The sequence below is a fragment of the Chinchilla lanigera genome, unplaced genomic scaffold, assembly GCF_000276665.1.
Source record: "Chinchilla lanigera isolate Chin_1 unplaced genomic scaffold, ChiLan1.0 scaffold00020, whole genome shotgun sequence".
Classification (NCBI taxonomy): Eukaryota; Metazoa; Chordata; class Mammalia; order Rodentia; family Chinchillidae; genus Chinchilla; species Chinchilla lanigera.
Genome location: NW_004955421.1, coordinates 27,030,164 through 27,040,469, shown reverse-complemented (window position 1 = coordinate 27,040,469; position 10,306 = coordinate 27,030,164). Strand labels below are relative to the sequence as shown.

Genomic DNA, 10,306 nt, shown 5'->3' with positions numbered 1-10,306 from the left:
TGGCACGTCACGGAAAGCTAGGGATTCAGAAGTCATATTCCCCTCTGGGAGTATGTTTTTTGTATCCTACGTTGCTTAATTGTCTTCCTATGTTTCTATATTTCTTTGCCATTGAGGAAATCTTCAACCCTCAGATCATACCTTTTCATCTGTCACACAGCCATCCCACTATGACATGCCAAAGGTTACTGGGAGTGACATCATAGGCAAAATCCACAGTATTCCATGTTTTCTTGTAAGGGTAACACCATACACTCAGGAATAAGAAACACGCCAATAGCGAGGAACAGAACTGCCAGTGACCTTAACAGCTGGAGACACGTTGGGTGTACAGTGCCTGAGAAATGCCCAGGTAAAGAAAGTATCTAGGAGTATGTAGGTGGGCATGCGCAATAAAAACACCACTGAGTCTGAAGGAAAGAGAAGGGCAGGTTTGGAAATCTAGGCTGGGAGTCACCAATAATCTGGAGATAGTTGAAGCCATAAAAATAAGAAGGATGAAACCACTTAGAGAGACAGAGAGAGACAGAGAGAGACAGGAGAGAAAGAGAGAGAGAGAGGAAGAGAGGATATATAGAAAGAGTCTTGGATCAGAGCAGGTTGCTGGGAAATTAAAAAATAAAAAGGAAAATTTTGAAGGTTAGACAGAGATCCAGGAGGAAATAGAGACAGGAAAGTTAAATTTGAAGAGCAGCATTTCCCAAAATGCAGTCTCACTTTTATAATAAATGAGTTTTATAAATTAAAGTAAAACTGGCTTGCTAATTTGCACTGTGAATCTTTAAAGAGGATTACAGAATGCAGAGCTTTCTAAAATTATTTGACCACAGAATTTTCACACTCTTACATAAAACCTGCTCATATCCCTCAAAACCAGTATCCGCTGGCACATGCTTTGGAAAATCCTCCGTGGTCAATTTCTCTGAAAAAGAAATTGTCTGTGACATCAGCGCAACGAGAGACCCTGCGTAATGAGGACTCCATGGGTGAGAGTTTGACTGGTCCCAGGCCACCCACTGATGAACATATCAAAGCAGTTTTAGTGCGGTAGTGAGGACAAGAGCAGGTGGCCACACATCAGCTCATAGTCAGGGTGGCAAGTCTCTGTCACAGCATTTCACCGTACATCCTAGATATGCACACTTTTTATTTGTCACTTATATCTCAATAAGGGTTTGAAAACAAAGATGTGAAATTAGCAGATGTTGATCAGTCCTTCAAGAAACTTGGCTTTAAAAAGAAAAACACACAGGGTGAAATGGAGGGTGAAGTATTAATAGGACAACATTTCAGGCTGAGAGAGCTTTGTGAAAATACGTAGGCTGAGAGGGAGAAGTGAGAGAGGGAGAGAGAGACAGAAACCCTCGGAATATTTAGGGTGATGGAGTCAGTCAGAAAGGCAGGTGCTGGACCAAGACCCTAAAAATATGGAGAGGCACCAGGTGTACGCAGGACACTAAGGTTTACGCAGGATGAACTAAGAGAAGTGCTTGCACAAAGTAAAGTAGCCATCTGTGAAAATACAGAGGAGGAGAAACAGTACTCGTTAGGAGGAATGGACAAGGCTCCTTCGAAGAGGCAGCAGGCAGAGGAGCAGAGAAGAGAGGGACAGAGGAACTAGAAGGCATCCCAAAGGACAAGAGCCAGCAGCAACGGGGCAGCCATACTGAGGATCACAGGGTGCCCGGGGAAGGATGTGCGGTACCAGAACTCCGGCATGTCCCATTTGCTAGCCCTAGAAAGCCACTGATGCCATGGGATGCAGCGTGCAATTGACCATAGGATTTGTCGGCCTTTATTTTTTCTTTGAGTAATTTATAAATTATTTGACTTTCATTATCTAGTTATACAGCATTTTCAGTTTAAAAAGAAAATGAGACTAAGGGAACACAGTTCATTTTAGGTGGATTGAAGAGTGTAAGTTGTTTAAGATAAGCTAAAAGAACCCAAAATCTAGGGAGTAAGAGAATTAAATGTTATTCATTTTGCACATTTGGAATGAGGAATTATGTCAAGGTTTATGCAAGACCACTTTTAGGAAAGACACGTGTGCAACAGATCTGAATAAGATTATATTTTCTACCTTGTTGGAATGATATTCTTCTTTAGACAAGAAAATGAGATTTGTTATTGCTGATTACTGTTTACCACTTGAAGATCTGTAATAATCAGAATTTTGACAATATTTTTAAAATGATTACTTCGAGTTTTTCATGTCTGTGCCATTCAAAACAAGATCTCATCAGCCATTTTCTCCTTTCCTTCTCCTCTCCTCCCTCCCTCCCTTTCTTTCTTTTCTTTCTCTCTCTCTCTCTCTCTCTTTCTTTCTTTCTTTCTTTCTTTCTTTCTTTCTTTCCTTCTTTCTTTCCTTCTTTCCTTCTTTCTTTCATGTATGAATATCGGGATTTGGGTGCATTCAGTACAATTTATGCAAAACATTTTTGGTCTAAGCATACTACATAAACACAAGCTTCCTCGCTGTTTTACTTTTTAACATGGTATTTTAACTCTTTAGCCAGTCATCTGAAAAAATAGTAGCAGAAATGAACTTATTCTGCTCTAAAGGTGTTGTTTTTAATTAGAGGCCGCTTTACTCTATAACTTAATGAAGCAGCATTGTCAGTAGGTTAGCAGCAAAAGAAAAGTTGCTTTCTGTCCCAAACAAGTATTTAAAGAGCAATTACTAGGTAGTAAATTGGTAACCTGTGACATCACCATCAGCTAACATCTGACAGATGGAACAGGACCATTTAAATACATTGTCTTTGATTACCACAAACACAGGGGTATGCAGCTTCATTTATGAGGGAAAAATTTATATGGGAATAGCCCTCAAATCACACATTACTTCTAATGTATAATTTCAGGAGTCCACCTTTATTTAACATGTACTATACTGAAAAAAAAAAAACAATAGAGATCATTTCTTCCTTTATGTGTTACAGTTGGTGAGTACGTAAGAGGTAGAGTATGAGGTGTGTATGTATGTGTGTGTGTGTGTGTGTGTGTGAGAGAGAGAGAGAGAGAGAGAGAGAGAGAGAGAGAGAGAGAGAGAGAGAGAATTACATGTACCTTTGTGTAGCAAAATAGAAACGAAGGTCTTGCTTATTATTAGGTTATAACCTGAGGCAATAGACTATTTGACCTACAGACAATTAACTGTTCTATCGAAGGGCTGTTTGCACTTCACATGAGAGATTCTGCCTCCCCCAAACACTGGAAATCCTCCTACTCACATTTCTTAGACCCCTCACCACTGCTATTTCCGCTCAAGGCCACCTCTAGCCTGAGACTTACTGGAATTCACTCCAGGCCTTTGGGTTGTGCCCAAGTCCCGCATTCTGAAGCTATCCCTGGATCCCCTTGTCAGAATTATCATCGCAATCATAATCTCAGCTCTCCTTCCTATCAGAAAACTCCATATCTTTGTTAAGCTTGTTAATATATTATTAGAACTAGTTAATACATTTTCATTTTGAACAAGAAAAAAAGGACTTTTATTCTTAGAGTCATTATCTTATTAATTTTAAATCCAGCCATTAAAAATATATCTCCTTCACCATGGTGAGCAACTTCACCAGTAACCATAATGGTTTGACCTTTAGTCTATGTATGTTTTTCTCAGGGAAAAACACTGAACCTTAAGCAATAGTCCCTCTGATAACTGAAGTCTTTGTTATCACTCCTCAAGTAGAACCCATTAATGTGCTGTCATCTTTGTTAAGGACCATTTTAAGCACAAAAGAACAAAGAGTGAAGTACAATGCAACTGAACTGACATACAAGGTTCACACACTGTCCCAGGAGGCTTTGCGTCGGTTGGGATTTTCAGTTAGGTAAAAGCGATCTAGCTCCCTGTATGCTTCCACTTCTTAAAGACCATGTGAAATAGACAATACCCATCAGGTTTTGGAAATAATAGCTCCTCATTTCTCCATTCGGACATCAGAAGAAACAGAGGCAAATTACTGACATAATTTAAAATATAGCATGATCTATGCATAGTTAACTTTGTGAACATCGCTAGGCGGCAGCTGATATTCTAAACATCATCATGCATTCCTCCCAGTGGAATGGAACACAGATTATTTATATAAAATGAAAAATTAGATTTTCCAGATTTAAAAACCAAGAAATTTTTTTTTCTGGATCAAAAAAAAGATTTTGGTAATCTTGAAAAGTAAAAGATGCTCATTCAAGGTTGGAAGTGGTGGTGCACACCTGCAATCCCAGCACTCGGGAGGCTGAGGCAGGAGGATTGTTTGCAAATTCAAGACCAGCCTGGGCTACAAAGTGAGCTCAAGGCCAGCCTGAACTGCACAGGGAGACCCTGTCTCAAAAAGAAAAAAAAAAAAAAAAAAAAAGATGCTCATGCAACTCTTGATTTTGTAGCAGCAGTGATGAAGCTGGGGCTTTTTTCCAGCCTTCCCCTCACCCTCTGGCTGCCTATTCTGTGCCATGTGGTTGCCATTTCAACAATCTCCAAGAACAAAGTGAAGCCAAGACAGTTCATTTTGCTCTCTCTCTCCAGCCTTAAAACCAGTTCAGCAGGCCATTTGTGGAAACTAGCAGCTTAAAATACAATTTTCAGATCAAGGTATATTTTAATGGATTTTTCTTGGGTTTTATACTTTTTAAGGAATACCAGTGATAAGGGAATAGATGTTTAAAAAAATTTAATAATCAAGATCGTCATTCTCACTGCAAAGCACTACTGTCACAATTTATATTATCCTGACACTTTGGCTGTGGGTCTGTAAGCAGGACATCTCCCTCACGGACGTCCAACCAGAAGCGTAAATGACGGCCTCCGAAATCCCTGCGCACGATCGGTCGTGCCACGCTTCCCGGGCTGCTCCGGCCATGGATGGCGCCCAGCAGGAACCCTGTGGCAGGCTCTTTCCTGAGAGACACACGGTAACTGTGGTCATGTTCGGCTCAAGCGCTGCCCAGTGGCCTGACCCAGTCTTCCCGAGAGTGCAGACCACCCAGAGGCTTCCACGCGACCTCTTTCCCTCAAGGTCGGGCATGCCTGACCGCTCTGCTTGGGATCTTTGGCCCCCTCTCCATTTTCTCTCATAAGCATTTTCTCTGACACAATTCTTTAATCCTTCCATGTTCATGTTCTTCTTGGTGCTGACTTCTGCAAGAACCAAGACCGCTGTGGTCTATAATTCCACGTGCAAACTGGGTGTAGCAAAACACGAGTCAGTAATCAATGAAATCCATTTAGACATTTCACTGTGTGTGTGTGTGTTGATGTACTAAGGAATTCCTTGCTTGACAAAATAGCCAACTTGGAACACCTGTTCTTGTTCACCCCAGACAGTACCGGATGGTGGCTAGAGGAATTACTTTTTTCTCTGATTTGCCAGTAATGATTATGCTCCTCTTTGCCCTCAAACGAGAAGGAACCAGTTGTCCGTGCACTCCAGAGCTGGCTCTGGGAGATCCGTGCAGTGATGTAAGGTGGGAGAAGTGAGCACAAGTGGCTGACTGATTGCAGCTATCTCTGTCCTATTTCTAGTTTCCTGGTCCCACCCTCTGTCCATTTACTCCTTTCCTCATCCCAAGGCAGTCTTCTTTTCTCAATATAGAGCACCGGCTCAGCTCCAGGGGCTTGGATTTCCCCGAAACGATAAGTGGTTAAATATCCCACACCCCATTCTGATCAGCTGTAAATCCTTCGTGAAGCTGGATAACAACAGAAAATTGTAAGGGTGGGAGGATGGTGGGAAACCTATAGAGGCAGACAGGGTTGGAGCAAAGCTTCGGGTGATGTGGCTGAAACACGTCAGCAGGCCTGGGCAGTCACAACATCCTCAGTGATTTATGGCACGTGACATGGAGCACCTCCTGAACACTTCAGCCAAACAGCGATTGTCTCATTGGCCCAGCCACTGAAGAAAGACATTATCAGAATCTCTCCTATCACGGTCTGATTAACAAAGAGCAGCGAAAAGGACCTGTGGGCTGATTTCACTGGAGGTGAGGATGTGTAGGATATCTCCATAATACTGCAGTGGATATCACCTGGATATGGATTTACAATCTCTTCCCTCCATGCTTGTGTCCCAGGATACCCTATGTCAGTTGGTGGAGATAGCTATACATCTTGAAGTTTTCCTCCGAGCAACACAGTCTGAGGACCCATGGCGCTATTAGAACTATCTTTGAGTGAATTCTGGGTTACAGAGACATGTATTACCGTTGCTTATCACAATCCTTCTGTGGCAAACACATTTCAAGCTCTAAACAAGAGGTTCCAAATAAACTGTACAATATGATCCATTCATAAGTCGGGTAATAACTGTGCTAATGAAGTGGGATATAGCCTCATTTAGAAAATTATTATTATTGTCATTAATCAGTTAGAGTTATTCATTCATAGCCTGATATATTTGGAGCTCAGCTTGATTTCTTCTAGGTCTTTTAACTTGTGGGTTTAGCATTAAGTTCCTAGAGTATATTTGTTTCTGTGAATAATGTCTTGTGCTCCTAAATCCCACTTTAAAGTAGATAGGGATGTTAAATCTCATGAAAGAAAATTTGGAGAAGGCTTTAAGTGAGTCTAGTGCAGTGATTCTCAAAATATGATCTCTGGACCAGCAGTAGCAATAGTCACTAGAAATTAATGAATTCGTTGGAAATGCAAATTAGCAATCCCACCCATATCTGCTACTTCCCAAGTTCTGATGGTGGGCCATAGCTTTGTGTTTAATAAAGCTCTCCAGGGGATTCTGACCCATGCTTAAATTTGGGACCGAATGCTTCTACTGTCTTTAAGTAGGAATTATAGCAAGGATGGATCAATTAGAGTTGTTTCAGGTGTCCTATATGTGATACTCCCTGCAGAGAGTACAGTACTAAAATAGCTCCCCGAACCAGTCTTGTCTTTTAAAGTTTTCCATCAAGTTGGCAAAACTCACAGAATTGGGATTAATAGAAAACTGATAGAACAATAAATAATTAAATTTGTACAAATCAAACAGTACCATAGGATATTCAAGCAAGGGGACTAGATTCATTACAGTGTATCTATTTGGATGTGATTCAATATTTGCCTTACACATATATAATTAATATTGGTGGAAAGACAAGATGTTTTTCTGGTGAATGGAGAAGTACAGAATAAACTTGTTCTCCTGGACTCCAAGAATTGGGTCAGGGGTAAATTTAAATGTGTCTCTGTGCTGCTTTATCATCGGGGACAATGACTCCATAGACTTTTTCATTCAACCATCTGGGTATCACCATCAAGAGAATGAAGAGAGGTTTTTTAGTGTTTAGCTGAAATCTCTTTCCATTGACTGGGAAAAAAATCTTATAGCTAACTCATTATTGACACTGTGAGACATGAAAACGTTCTGTGAAGTTTAAAATGTTATGTGAAACTTATATTTGTTATTTTTAAAGCGCTGCACTGCTTCTGCATGCATTTTACAATTTCACTGACTTAAAGATAGGACTATGAGGAGGGAAGGGTCACATTCACTTTAAAATTTAAAATAAATCTCTTTTCTGACTGCTTCTGTAAATGTGTCTGAAAATGATCAAGAGAGAAATCAAAAGTCCCAAATGTTCTTGAGCTCTCAATATGACTTTTTAAAAAGCTTCTCAAATGAAATAAAATCAAATCCCTTTGAAAGGTGGATGGCCTCACATACAGTTCTATAAGCCTGACCCTAAACTAAAAAGCAGATAATTTGCTCACTCTCAGTGGTCATTAATTTTTTTAAGTTACAAAAGTACCATTTAGTAAATTACCTTTTCCATGGCACTAAATGACCTCTTAGAGGTTTAAAGTGTTAAATCACCTTCAAAAGGTGGTCAGTTTACTCCTTAATCACTGATAACATCAGTCCAAATAGCTTCAATTTCTTTCCTGTTAGGTTCTCATAAACATAAAACACTTTTATAGACATTATCAAATTCACCCTCAACTGGATAGTCAGGATAAGAGAGGGGAGACTGAGAAAAAAGATTTTAAATCTTCTCTTATAAAAGAAAACCATAGTTTCAAAGGACATTTTAATTATAAATTTTCTAATAATTGCAAAATAAAAATTATGTGAGTGTTGCTTTCTTTGTTATCAGTCATGCTTGATAATGCTAATAAAAGATGTCCATTTTCACACTTCTTTGGTTCTGATTTATGCTTTCAGGCTGGGTGACAGCACATGGCATTAGAATTTAGATTTTTGTCTAGGAAAGAATTTTTCGGGATATTTTTAGATAAGTGTGAATACGGCAGGAACTCAGGAAACACGTTCCTGAGGCCTCCAGGGAATGGACAGATGTGCTCGTAGAATGAGAAAGTCGGGATTTGTTGCTGCTCTCACATTCGTATCAATACAGCCACAGTGGTGACACAAGGAAGAGAAACCTCTTCTTTCACTTCAGGTAGGCGCCTTCTTCTATTTGTGGCAACCTTAACTCTAACTTCAATTTGGTGATGCTCAGATGTCAAAATTAAAGCCAGTTAAAGACCTACTTGTTATTTCTCAACCATGGCTAAAAGCTTTCCAAACAAGTAATCATTTATCATTAAAAACTATAATGGACCTCTAAATCGAGGTCTGTACACCCAGAAATTATGCAGAGATTTTGCACTGTCAGGGTGTGCCCTCCTCCAGTTCTTTGAGACTTTAGCTCCGTGGATTGCTTGTACGTGCATTTCTGACAAATTTCAAGGAAAAGCTCTAGCTTTCCATGGTGAGATGTTAAAGACCCCATTAAGAGGACAAGGTTAAAGATAACAGCCTTAAGTGTGGAACATAAGGAAAAGTTTTTTCAGTGTTGACTAAAACAGAATTTACTCATAGAGAAGGTTAATCTGTTTGACTTACCAAATCGTATTTCACATTCCATTAAAACATGGCATGTGGAACACAGGCAGCATATGGCCGTGCAGTCAAAGAGAATCTACTTCAGCATTAGCCAAGGGCTTGGGTGATCTTTGGAGGGCTTGCAGGTGTTAAATTATTTTTTCTGATTTTTATGGAAGTTTTCCCTTTTCTTTCCATTCCTCACCTTAGCTACTGAAAATGCATTTCTTGTTGCAGCACATTTTCTCTGACAGAGCCTCCTCTGGAAGAATCCTGGTTTTATAACATCAACACTCTGAAGGTCTCTAGAAAAGCACAGGAGACAGGACTGGTACCAGCAGCCGTTTTTGTACCGTCTGGCACCATGGTGATAGAAGTGGGAAAGGAAAGCCTTTCAACCAACTTTCTTAGACCAGCTTTCTTGTTTTTCTTCCCTACTTGGATTAGAAAAAAAAGAGATGGACCAAACAGAGAGGCTCAGGATGACAGTGAAAGATTAACAAAAGAAGCCAAGATCAAATGATTTGGAAAAGATTTCAAACATCTTAAAAAAAAAACAACAAAATCTGCAGTGTCACTGGCATCACTAGGCAAATAAATTAACCTTGATGGTAATGCCGCACACTCCTCCTTTCATATGGTGACATTTCACAATATGTTTTTAGTTTTTCTCTTTAGGAAGTCAGTATCACAAACTATAAATACACAGTGTAATCTTCTGCCAATAAATTGAGGTCAGCTTTCCTTTGGGTCTTCTTTAAAACTTGAAATCATTATCTCCCTACTCTAAATCCCCTCACCTACTTAAAGAGCTCACCTCTTCTTTTAAAAACATGTTTTTAAAGGAAAAAAGTATGGAAGCCTTTCAAATCCACATTAACTTGTTAGCCTTTATCAGAACTAAAAAAACGCATTTCTTATTAAAATATCATATCAGAATTCAAAGTATATTCAAAGTGTGGAAAAAAAAAAGCAGAGATATTGAGGCAGTGAAAGAATCCCATTCCTGTGTCCTCTTGAATCTCATTTGCCAAAGAGAATGATACATTTGGAAAAATTTAAGAGCACTGTCTAGGGTCATGGCTACTTAAAATATTTCCTCTGAAATGTTCCTACCATATCTAAATGTATAACGATAATGTTCAATTACAAAGCTAAAGGATGGAGATTCCAACTCACACCTATTAATTTTTCTATAAAAAATAAGAATGACCTAAGCCTGCACACAGCAGAGCAACCAGTAAGCTGTAACAGGAAGACCCCACTACTCTGCTGTGTTGGGGAACTGGAATGCCGTGTCAAATCAGACACTTGGTTTAATAGAATATTATCAGAAATACTAGGTGTGCATTACCAATTTGCTAGGCACGGAATACAATAAAATACACTTCACGTAAAACAACAGCGAATGTATTTTAATTTTTCTCTGATGGTTCAAGACATTACAGAAGTTTTCATTGACTCCAGGTCACCATTAT

The 10,306-nt window shown here is 39.5% G+C and overlaps 1 long non-coding RNA gene across 1 annotated transcript; it reads left to right on the top strand.

Moving 5' to 3' along the window:
* Positions 1-260: 260 nt before the first annotated feature.
* LOC102017461 lies at positions 261-9,443 on the top strand. Its single transcript, XR_001233849.1, has 2 exons — positions 261-352; positions 9,066-9,443. It is a non-coding gene; the product is annotated as an uncharacterized LOC102017461 (long non-coding RNA).
* The last annotated feature ends 863 nt before the right edge of the window (positions 9,444-10,306 follow it).